Here is a 9500-nt window from a genome sequence, read left to right as displayed (position 1 = left end):
TTCAATAATGTGTGATGGTGGTGTTGATATGAAGAATCATTCTCCTTCCAAAGGCCCAGCCCCCAACACCTTATGTATTGACTGAAGTATGAATAAGGATGGGGACATTTAGTGAATGCTTTCTATGTGCTAGACAGCGCTCTAAACACTTAAATAGTAACTTGTTACACCTCACAACTCCCCGAAGTTGGCCGTGTTATCATCCCAGTTTTACAGATGAGAAAACTGAGGAAGAGAGGGTCCCAAAGTCACACAGACAGAAGGTGGCAGACCCAGGAAACGAGTAAGAATGATTGACACTTTTAAATATCCAAGCTTGCCTTTCTCATCCCTTTCCCATGTTGACCGCCTCCCCTCCCCGATTTCCATCCTCCTCCCACCCTTGTCAGTAGATTTACCTGAGATAATCCAAATGAATCCTAAATGTGGGAAACAAACAGGCATCTAAGAAAATAGAGACAGCAATCCAGGTATGGATGAGTCCTTCCACAAAGAAGTGTTCAAAAAATGACAACCAATATGCTGTACTGACGACACTTAAAAAAATGTACATTGTGATCCAGTGTTTTAAAAGTACCCAGGGAATTTTCTAAATTGCAATATGCCCATTTTGGGTGCTTTTTCCCCAGCACTATGAGCAAAACAGAGATACTAACCATGGCAACCTCTATATCACTTGATACACGTAAAAGGAGCAAAGGCTTTCTGAGAGAGGGGGCCCTGCATCTGTGTGTGTATATGCTATTTCTAAGACGTGTATAAACTGAAACACGCACAGGACTCACCCAACAACTTCTTTTCCTTGAGGAGGATGAGTTGAGAAAGTTCATCTTGTGCATCAGACTAGAGAAGATAGACTCCTTATTCATCTTTAGATTGGAAAAATAAACTATGCATTGGCTCCCTGGAGTTGGAGGTGATAGCCCAATAATTAGCAGGAGACCAAAAGCAAAAGGAAAAAGTAGATAAATAGCAGAGGGCTGTGGGATGGCACCATGTTTTGCTCCCGATAGGCGCCCATGTTTGCAGGGTTTCGTTCAGTGGAAGGGCATGCGATTGGAAAGTGGATTGCTTTGAGGATGCCCTCACAGTACAGCTCACGGAGTAACACGACTGGGACACCTATGCCCCTGCTGACCTCTGAGAAGGAACTCCAGGGACAACCCTGCCACCAATGGAAGCCAGTTCTTCAGCAGGTGTGGCAAAGCTGAGATTTGCCTATGAGGGCAGCACTACTCCAAGGTGCTGCTGGGTTCTTCTGGGAATGGCTCTTTCCCAGTCAGCATCAGAAATCAGCAGCAGAGTAATGATTAGAGAAATGCAAATCAAAACAATGAGGTATCACCTCACGCCAGTCAGAATGGCCATCATCAAAAAGTCTACAAACAATAAATGCTGGAGAGGGTGTGGAGAAAAGGGAACTCTCCTACACTGTTGGTGGGGATGTAAATTGGTACAGCCACTATGGAGAACAGTATGGAGGTTCCTTAAAAAACTAAAATTAGAGCTACCATATGATCCAGCAATCCCACTCCTGGGTATATATCTGGAGAAAGCCATAATTCAAAAAGATACATGTACCCCAATGTTCATTGCAGCCCTGTTTACAATTGCCAAGACATGGAAGCAACCTAAATGTCCATCAACAGAGGAATGGATAAAGAAGATGTGGTATATATATACAATGGAATATTACTCAGCCACAAAAAAGAACAAAATAATGCCATTTGCAGCAACATGGACGGACCTAGAGATTATCATACTGAGTGAAGTAAGTCAGACAGAGAAAGACAAATATCATATGATATCACTTATACGTGGAATCTAAAAAAATGATACAAATGAACTTATTTACAAAACAGAAAAAGACTCACAGACTTCAAAAACAAACTTCTGGTTACCAAAGGGAAAAGGTCAGTGGGGGGATAAATTAGGAGTTTGGGATTAACATATACACACTATGATATATAAAATAGCTAACTAACAAGGACCTACCGTAGAGCACAGGGAACTCTACCCAATACTCTGTAATAAACTATATGGGAAAAGAATCTGAAAAAGAATAGATATATGTATATGTATAATTGAATCACTTTGCTGTACACCTGAAACTAACACAACATTGTAAATCAAGTATACTCCAATATAAAATAAAAATTAAATTAGAAAAAAAATCATCAGCAGAGGCTTTCACCCTAAGCTCTACAACCTTCCTTGTTCTTACAAGTTGTGTGACTTTAAAATTTTTAATGATCTTCACAAAGTTCACATTAAGGAAACAGCTCTTTGAAGCACAACTCTTAACCCTTCAAAAATTGTCTTTATAATTTGGGGGTTTGGATTGATTAATTTTTATGACAAACCATAAGACTTTCCAAAATTTATTCTTTCCTTTCATTATTATCACTGGAGGCCACACTATATGTTCTTGTACATAGGTAGTGTATGGTCAACTTGTTGAGACTTTTGGAGGCTTATAAGTACCAATAAAGCACTGATAACTACTGTGCTTTACTCTTGTACTAGTAAAAGACTAGTAGTACATTTTTTACTTTGAAAGAAATTTTACTTTCATAATGACTTTGGCTTCTGGTATACCCAGTGCTACAAAAAGTATTGATAGCTGCCTAGGTTGTGTATCCTTTGCTTTCTACCATCCATGCTTAAAATTAGAGACACAGTTAAGGATTCTACCAGCCCCAATATATCTATAGTTAACAGAAGTTAGAGGAGTTCTCTTTCATTCTGAAAGGAATGGGAATTTTTTTTTTTTTTGAGAATTACTGAACCCACATTTGGTAATAAGCCCATTATATAATGGATTCAGATATCAACCGTCAGTTTTTCCTTATTAAAAAAAAGGGGGTGGGGGGCTTCCCTGGTGGCGCAGCAGCTGAGAATCCGCCTGCCAATGCAGGGGACACGGGTTCGAGCCCTGGTCCAGGAAGATCCCATAGGCCGCGGAGCAATTAAGCCTGTGTGCCACAACTACTGAGCCTGCTCTCTAGAGCCCACGAGCCACAACTGCTGAGCCCACGTGCCACAACTACTCAAGCCCGTGCACCTGGAGCCCGTGCTCCGCAACAAGAGAAGCCACCGCAGTGAGAAGCCCGTGCACCACAACAAAGAGTAGCCCCCGCTCACCGCAACCAGAGAAAGCCCATGTGCAGCAGCGAAGACCCAGCACAGCCAAAAAGAAATAAATTAAATTAAATAAATTTTTTAAAAAAACAAAAACAGAGACGGGGAACCCTTAACTGATGGGGCAAGGGAAATCTAGTTGTTCACACCTACTCTGGAGAACTTTTGAACATCCCATGGGGTCTTATTATTAAGTGTGTGTCGGAATGTCAGCTTCTTTCTTCAGGATCTTTAACTACTGATTCGTTTCTTTTTTAAAGCACTGTGTTTAGGTATTCAGTCCTTATCAACTTATTCCAGGGGGAGGCTTTGTATCTCTAATATAGCTGTTTCTGAGTCACTTGCGGCTCTTCCTATGTCTAACCTGGGCACTCCAGTCACAACCACATTCTCCTGGTGAGATCAGCGTTCTCTCTCTGCAAGTACTGTGGCCAGGGCAGGGGCAATTTAAAAGCCCTATCTCATGGGAACAATTTTTTCTTGCTTGGAGTTTGAAGTAACTGCTTCCTTCAGTGGGAGAATTATGAAGAGGATCATTGACCAGCCTTTGTCTCTCATTTAAGGTATTGTTGTTTGAACACTTCGTGTTCAATATCACCTTGAGTACACGAACACCCAAGGCCTTGAGGAAACTCTGACATACATCGAGGGGGTACTGATGAGATGGGTGGTCCAGCCAAGTCATTTGGCTCTGGCCTCTGGCTGAAGGGGATCCCAGACTATGGCTGCTATTCTGTAGCACACTCATGCAGAAAAGCAGAGAGCATATCACCATCACGTGGATACTAAATTAAATCCATCAAACTCTTAGTTCTCACGATATCTGCAGGAGAAACGCCAGATGCAGGAGTGAGCGGCCTTAAAATCTGTAAGCTTCTTTGTCCTTTTGGAGGCTCTCCGACAGCCCGAAGACCTGTTGATGCAGTAATATTTTACCGATTCCTACAGCCAGGAATGGATAGAATTTTGTTGTATCAGCAGTTGTCAGTCAACAAACCTCTCTCTTGTTGGTAAGGTGCATCAAAGGCCAGGACAATACCAGGAATGACTATTAAGTGTCCCAACAGGAAAAGGAGGCATTTTCACCCACATTGCTGGCCAACTGGTAAGAACCAGGGCATATGGAGAAGCAGTGCAGGCCGGAGTGAGGAGTGCAGACAGATGAGAGACAGCTGTTCCCTGGCAGTGTTCTGCATTACCTCGAGGGGAGAGCCAAGCTCTGGCTCTTGGAGGGACTGCTGTCTGCACTCGCACGCAGAGGCAGGGCACACAGGAGGGGCCCTGGGAGTGTGCTCAGGCAAACGTGAAACTCAAGCCCTGAAAGCTAAGCCCCAAATCCAAATACGCTGTTACGCAAAGCATTCGCAGATTGGCTCGCATTTGATTATCGTATGAGGTTACTTGTTGGCATGTGCTGAGTAATTCCCTGGCATGCCCGCAGCTTGTCAGGGGCATTCCTTCCTGAGTCACAACTGGACCAACAGCCTGGCTCAGGGAGCAGGGGCCAGCACTGTCTAAGAGGCTATCTTTTTGATGAAACCTACAGCCCTCGGTCCTGATTTGCTGATGTCACCATGCCTGCTTTTCCATCTTCAAAGATGAGCTGGTAGGCATTTCCAGTGAGTGTTTGACAGACTCAAGGAAACATTTTGGGGGTTGCATTTAACTGTTGAAGTGAGGAATATTCGTCTGTCATCAGTTGGATGAGAAAAGTTAAAATTCCTGCCAGAACTTTGGAGGCCTAGGGAGATGGCATCTCTCACGGGAGCAACATTAGGCCAATTACAATGCTCAGCATTTTCCCAACACTCTGGGTTCAGAGCTCTTTGCGATCCGTTTGTTTCTTTAGCTGAGTTTCTTAAACACACACCACCCCTTGTGGAGCTCTCTGGGCCTCCACCCAAAAGCTGAAGGATACAAAGAGGAAGAAAAGACAGAGCAGCCGGCTCTACCCAAAGAGAGAAATCAAGCCAAATATTTCAACGATTCATTACTCTCCAAAAGCCTGTCAATACTTACAATGGGGGGAAACGGAGAACAGCCAAAATGTACAGCAGTGGAAGACTGGCCACATACAATATGGAAAAATAAGCAGTCATTAAAATCATGCTATAGATTGTAGAAGAAACTTTAATGACATGGAAACCTATAAACAATATATGGTTAAGTGAAGCTAATTATAAGACATCATGGACAATGTGATTACATTTTGTACATACATATATATATTTCTAGGTGATATTTACATATAGGAAAAAGACTGAAAGAATATAAATTAACATGTTAATAGCAATATTTCTAGGTTGCGGTGGATTATAAGAGATTTTTCTTTCTTTTTTTCTCCAAACTGTCTACAACGAACACGTTTTAATTTTGTTGTTATTATTATTTTGCTTATAAAATAAAACATGCTCACAGTATAAGGTTCAAACAATACAGACATGTTTAAAGTCTAAAGTAAAATTCCTCTTAATCCTGCCTAACAGATAATCCTTGCATATACAAATATGTATTTTTAAATTATTCTAGAATATTTATGCAATAGAATTACATATAGGTCTTCAATTCGCCTTTTTCACTTAAGGCATGTGGCACATCTTCCCAGGTATGTGTGAGTACTTTTCTTTTCTTTTTTTTTTTTTTTTTTTTCTTTTTTTTTTGCTGTATGCGGGCCTCTCACTGCTGTGGCCTCTCCCGTTGCGGAGCACAGGCTCCGGACGCGCAGGCTCAGCGGCCATGGCTCACAGGCCCAGCCGCTCCGCGGCATGTGGGATCTTCCCGGACCGGGGCACGAACCCGCGTCCCCTGCATCGGCAGGCGGACTGTCAACCACTGCGCCACCAGGGAAGCCCTCTTTTTTTCTTTTTTAAGTTGATCAGTGGGAGCCCTGGCAGGCCAGCAGGGAATGGGAGTTACAGCCACAAGTCCACCAGAGTGAGGGTCTCCCCCTTCCTGCTGCAGATGGACAGGGGACTCAATGGGCACTGAAGTCCCAAGATGTAAGAGCTGAAAAGAACTTTAAAAAAGACTTAATTAAACCCATTCCTTAAATGAAGAGATGAAGATCCAGAGACCAGAATCCAAGTCTTCTAACTCTGTGTCCAAAATTGCCTTTACCACATTGTATAGTATAAAATAGATAATAAGAAGTACTTTTAAAAGAGCTCTTATCTTGCTAACCTTTTGTTTCAGTCTTAAAGTCCCTTAAGGGAACTGGGGGAGGTAATTTCTCCCATTGTACAGATGATAATACTAGCTAACCTTTGCTAGGCACCATGGGCCAGGTTCTAAGCTGAGCTATTCGCCTGCATTACCTCATACAGTTCTCACAAGAGATCTCGGAGGTTTTGGTCCTATTATTTTACCCATCTTACAGATGAAAAAAATTAAGGCTCAGAGAGACTGAATAACTTTTCAAAGGTCCCACAGCTAGGACATGATGGAGCCAAGACTTGAAACTATGTCTAGCCCCGGAGTCCCTACTTTTAAACATTACACTTTCTTTCTTGCAGGCTTAGCGCATAAAGTTTTCACAAAACACACTTTAATTACTCTCTCCCTTTCCCCTTTGTTGTTGTTATCCAGTCCTCAAACAAAGCAAAACAGGAATGACATTAGAGAATGCAATTTGGTGTCAGGCAGGGTTCAGGGGCCCCACTTGGTGTTCAGGACTCCATGCCAAACACTGGGGTAAAAACAAAACAAAACAAAATAAAACAAAACACCCAGTCCAACCACAGCTATTCTCACAGTTGGCAAAAGAGTCGCCTGGCACTTTTCCTCTAAGGATCCTGCATGTCCCATACAAGGTGGTAAACTGCTTGCTCCCCAGGTATTTTCATTTCTTATGTAATAGTGCACTCGTTTCAACTTGGCCAACACGTTAGCACTCGTAGGTAAAGCCGATCTTTTTTTCAATCAGACACACAATACACACTGAGTCATGTGTAGAAGGCCTGTACAATGTTTTTATTGTGAGCAGAGCCCCAAGGGCCTCGTCTTACAATCCTCACCTCCACAGAGAAAGAGCCTGCCTGATGTTGCTGCATGTGGCTGTCACACGGAGCTGCCAGAGGCTGGGCTGTGCCATGAGCTGTCATTTCACCCACTCAGCTCTGGCCCCTCACAAGCTGGAGGTCAGGACTTTCCCGGACACTTATACTATAGCCTTCTCTATAATTTGTTCACCTTCTTCTCTTTCTTTCCACTTTTAGTGCCCTCCCTTCGCTCCCCTCCATGCTTCTGTTCAATCTCTCCACCTTTTCTATTTTCTGAATCATTTCCTCTTCTTGTAGCTTGAAAGGCTGCACTAGTTCCACTACTGTTCCATAAAGCACAGAGCTGGTCCCCTTTCTCTTTCTTCCATACTCTCCAGAGCCTATTCTGTAGTCTCCCCCCGCCCAAGTGCCTTTTCTCCTCCTTTCTCTGCTCACCAGCCTCTTTGTCACTATGATAGCCATTCTCAGCAAAGAGGTTGGAGGCACTGTCCTGAACGTGGAGACTCTGCATTGAAAAGATTCAGTGCATTGGCTCAGGGGCCCCGGCTGCTTGGGTAAACTTCTTGGCACTGCTCTTTACTAACTAGGTGAGGTCAAGGAAGTCACCTAGGCTCTCTAAATCCCAGGTTCTCTCGAAGTCAGATGGTGATAATGAAAGTCCCTGGTTCTTAGAATTGTTGGGAGCCCTACATTAGGCTCCATAGCTCTGGGGTTTGGTTCTAGACCTATTTGCTTTACTAGTTGGATGATCTTGGCCAGGACACTGAGCTTCTCTTTGCTTCAGTGTCCTTGCTTATAACACGAGAGTGGTAATAATAGTATCTACTCTATTGGTGTATTGAGAAGATTAGTTAATAAACATAAAAACACCCGGAATAGTGCCTGGCACACAGGAGCCTTCCCCCAATGTTGTCCATCGTGACATTTATTCATGGATGTAAGATGCCTGGAATAGCTGGAGACACTCAAGCGGTGGCAGTTACCCACTTGCTAAAGACCTTTGTTCCTCTTGCTCTCTGCTCTTTGGCTGCGCCTTTCCTGGGAAGCCTGATCATGACGATTCTGCCCAGAGTCTGTTTTCATAAGAACGCTCTCTGCCCTTTGCACCAAGTGAAAACCAAGCCATGGAGAAGCCCGGCTTACAGACATACAGCTAAAGAAGCAAAATAGGAAGGGAGTAACGTGGCAGGTTTTCTACAGCAGATTTGCTTTTGTGCCGATGTTATAGGTGGAACGATGACATCTTCCTGCATAGTTCTGCAAAATGACTTTTGCAAATCACATCATATTTAACTTCTCTCTTTAAATGCGACACTGTATATAAAGAGCTTAGAGCAGGTCTTGGAGCCCCATAAATTATAACTCTTGTTTGTTTTATTCTTGTAAGACTGATCTAGTCACATTATAGAAAGCTTAGAAGAGAAAGAAAAGGAAAAAAACACTGCTTCCTTAAGTTCACCACCTATGATCATTCTGTACTCTCACATCTTAATATACTACAAGAACTCATACTTTAAAGGAATCCTATCGAGAACAATTTCAGAAAGTGAAGATTCCTTCTTATATTATTAATACTTATATTAATAATATAAGGAATATTATATTAATCTCTTCAAGATTGCAGGTAAAGATGTGCCTAGATTCTCTTTGGTAATGTGAGGAAGCCCAGAGTGTCATCTCCTCAAGTGATCTCCAGGTCAGAACATTCTCAGCATCCCTTGGAAGGTATTCTGAGAGTCAGTGTCCTTAGTGTCTATATTTCCCAAGAGAGAAAGTGATAGGATTCATTTGTAATCAACCAACTTAGAGGATAGAATATAGCACCAGATAACCTCAGATATACTTGAGTTCACTTTTGTCAGAGGTGAGCCATGGGTGTGGGGTGTTGAAAATATTATATATATGAAGTTAAGGCTCATGGATCCCTTTTTTGGAAAAATAACAAATCACTTTGGTTCACCTTCTGTGGGAGCTCACCTTTCCACGCCCTGGGTTCACTTTAAGTGTGGTGTACTGGGATAGCTCTTTGATTAGTGGGGCCTTTATATTCTGTGCATTCACTGCCCCCTCTCCATCCACACTAAAATATTCTTCATATAAAGCCACTTAAAGATTTTATTCCACTAATTATTAGAGAAATGCAAATCAAAACTACAATGAGGTACCACCTCATGCCAGTCAGAATGGCCATCATCAAAAAGTCTACAAATAACAAACGCTGGAGAGGGTGTGGAGAAAAGGGAACCCTCCTACATTGTTGGTGGGAATGTAAGTTGGTGCAGCCACTGTGGAGAACAGTCTGGAGGTTCCTCAGAAAACTAAAAATAGAGTTGCCATATGATCCATCAATCCCCCTCTTGG

Source organism: Physeter macrocephalus, chromosome 8 (genome assembly GCF_002837175.3).
Source record: "Physeter macrocephalus isolate SW-GA chromosome 8, ASM283717v5, whole genome shotgun sequence".
NCBI classification, from domain to species: domain Eukaryota; kingdom Metazoa; phylum Chordata; class Mammalia; order Artiodactyla; family Physeteridae; genus Physeter; species Physeter macrocephalus.
Note: the sequence above shows the minus strand (reverse complement) of the source record.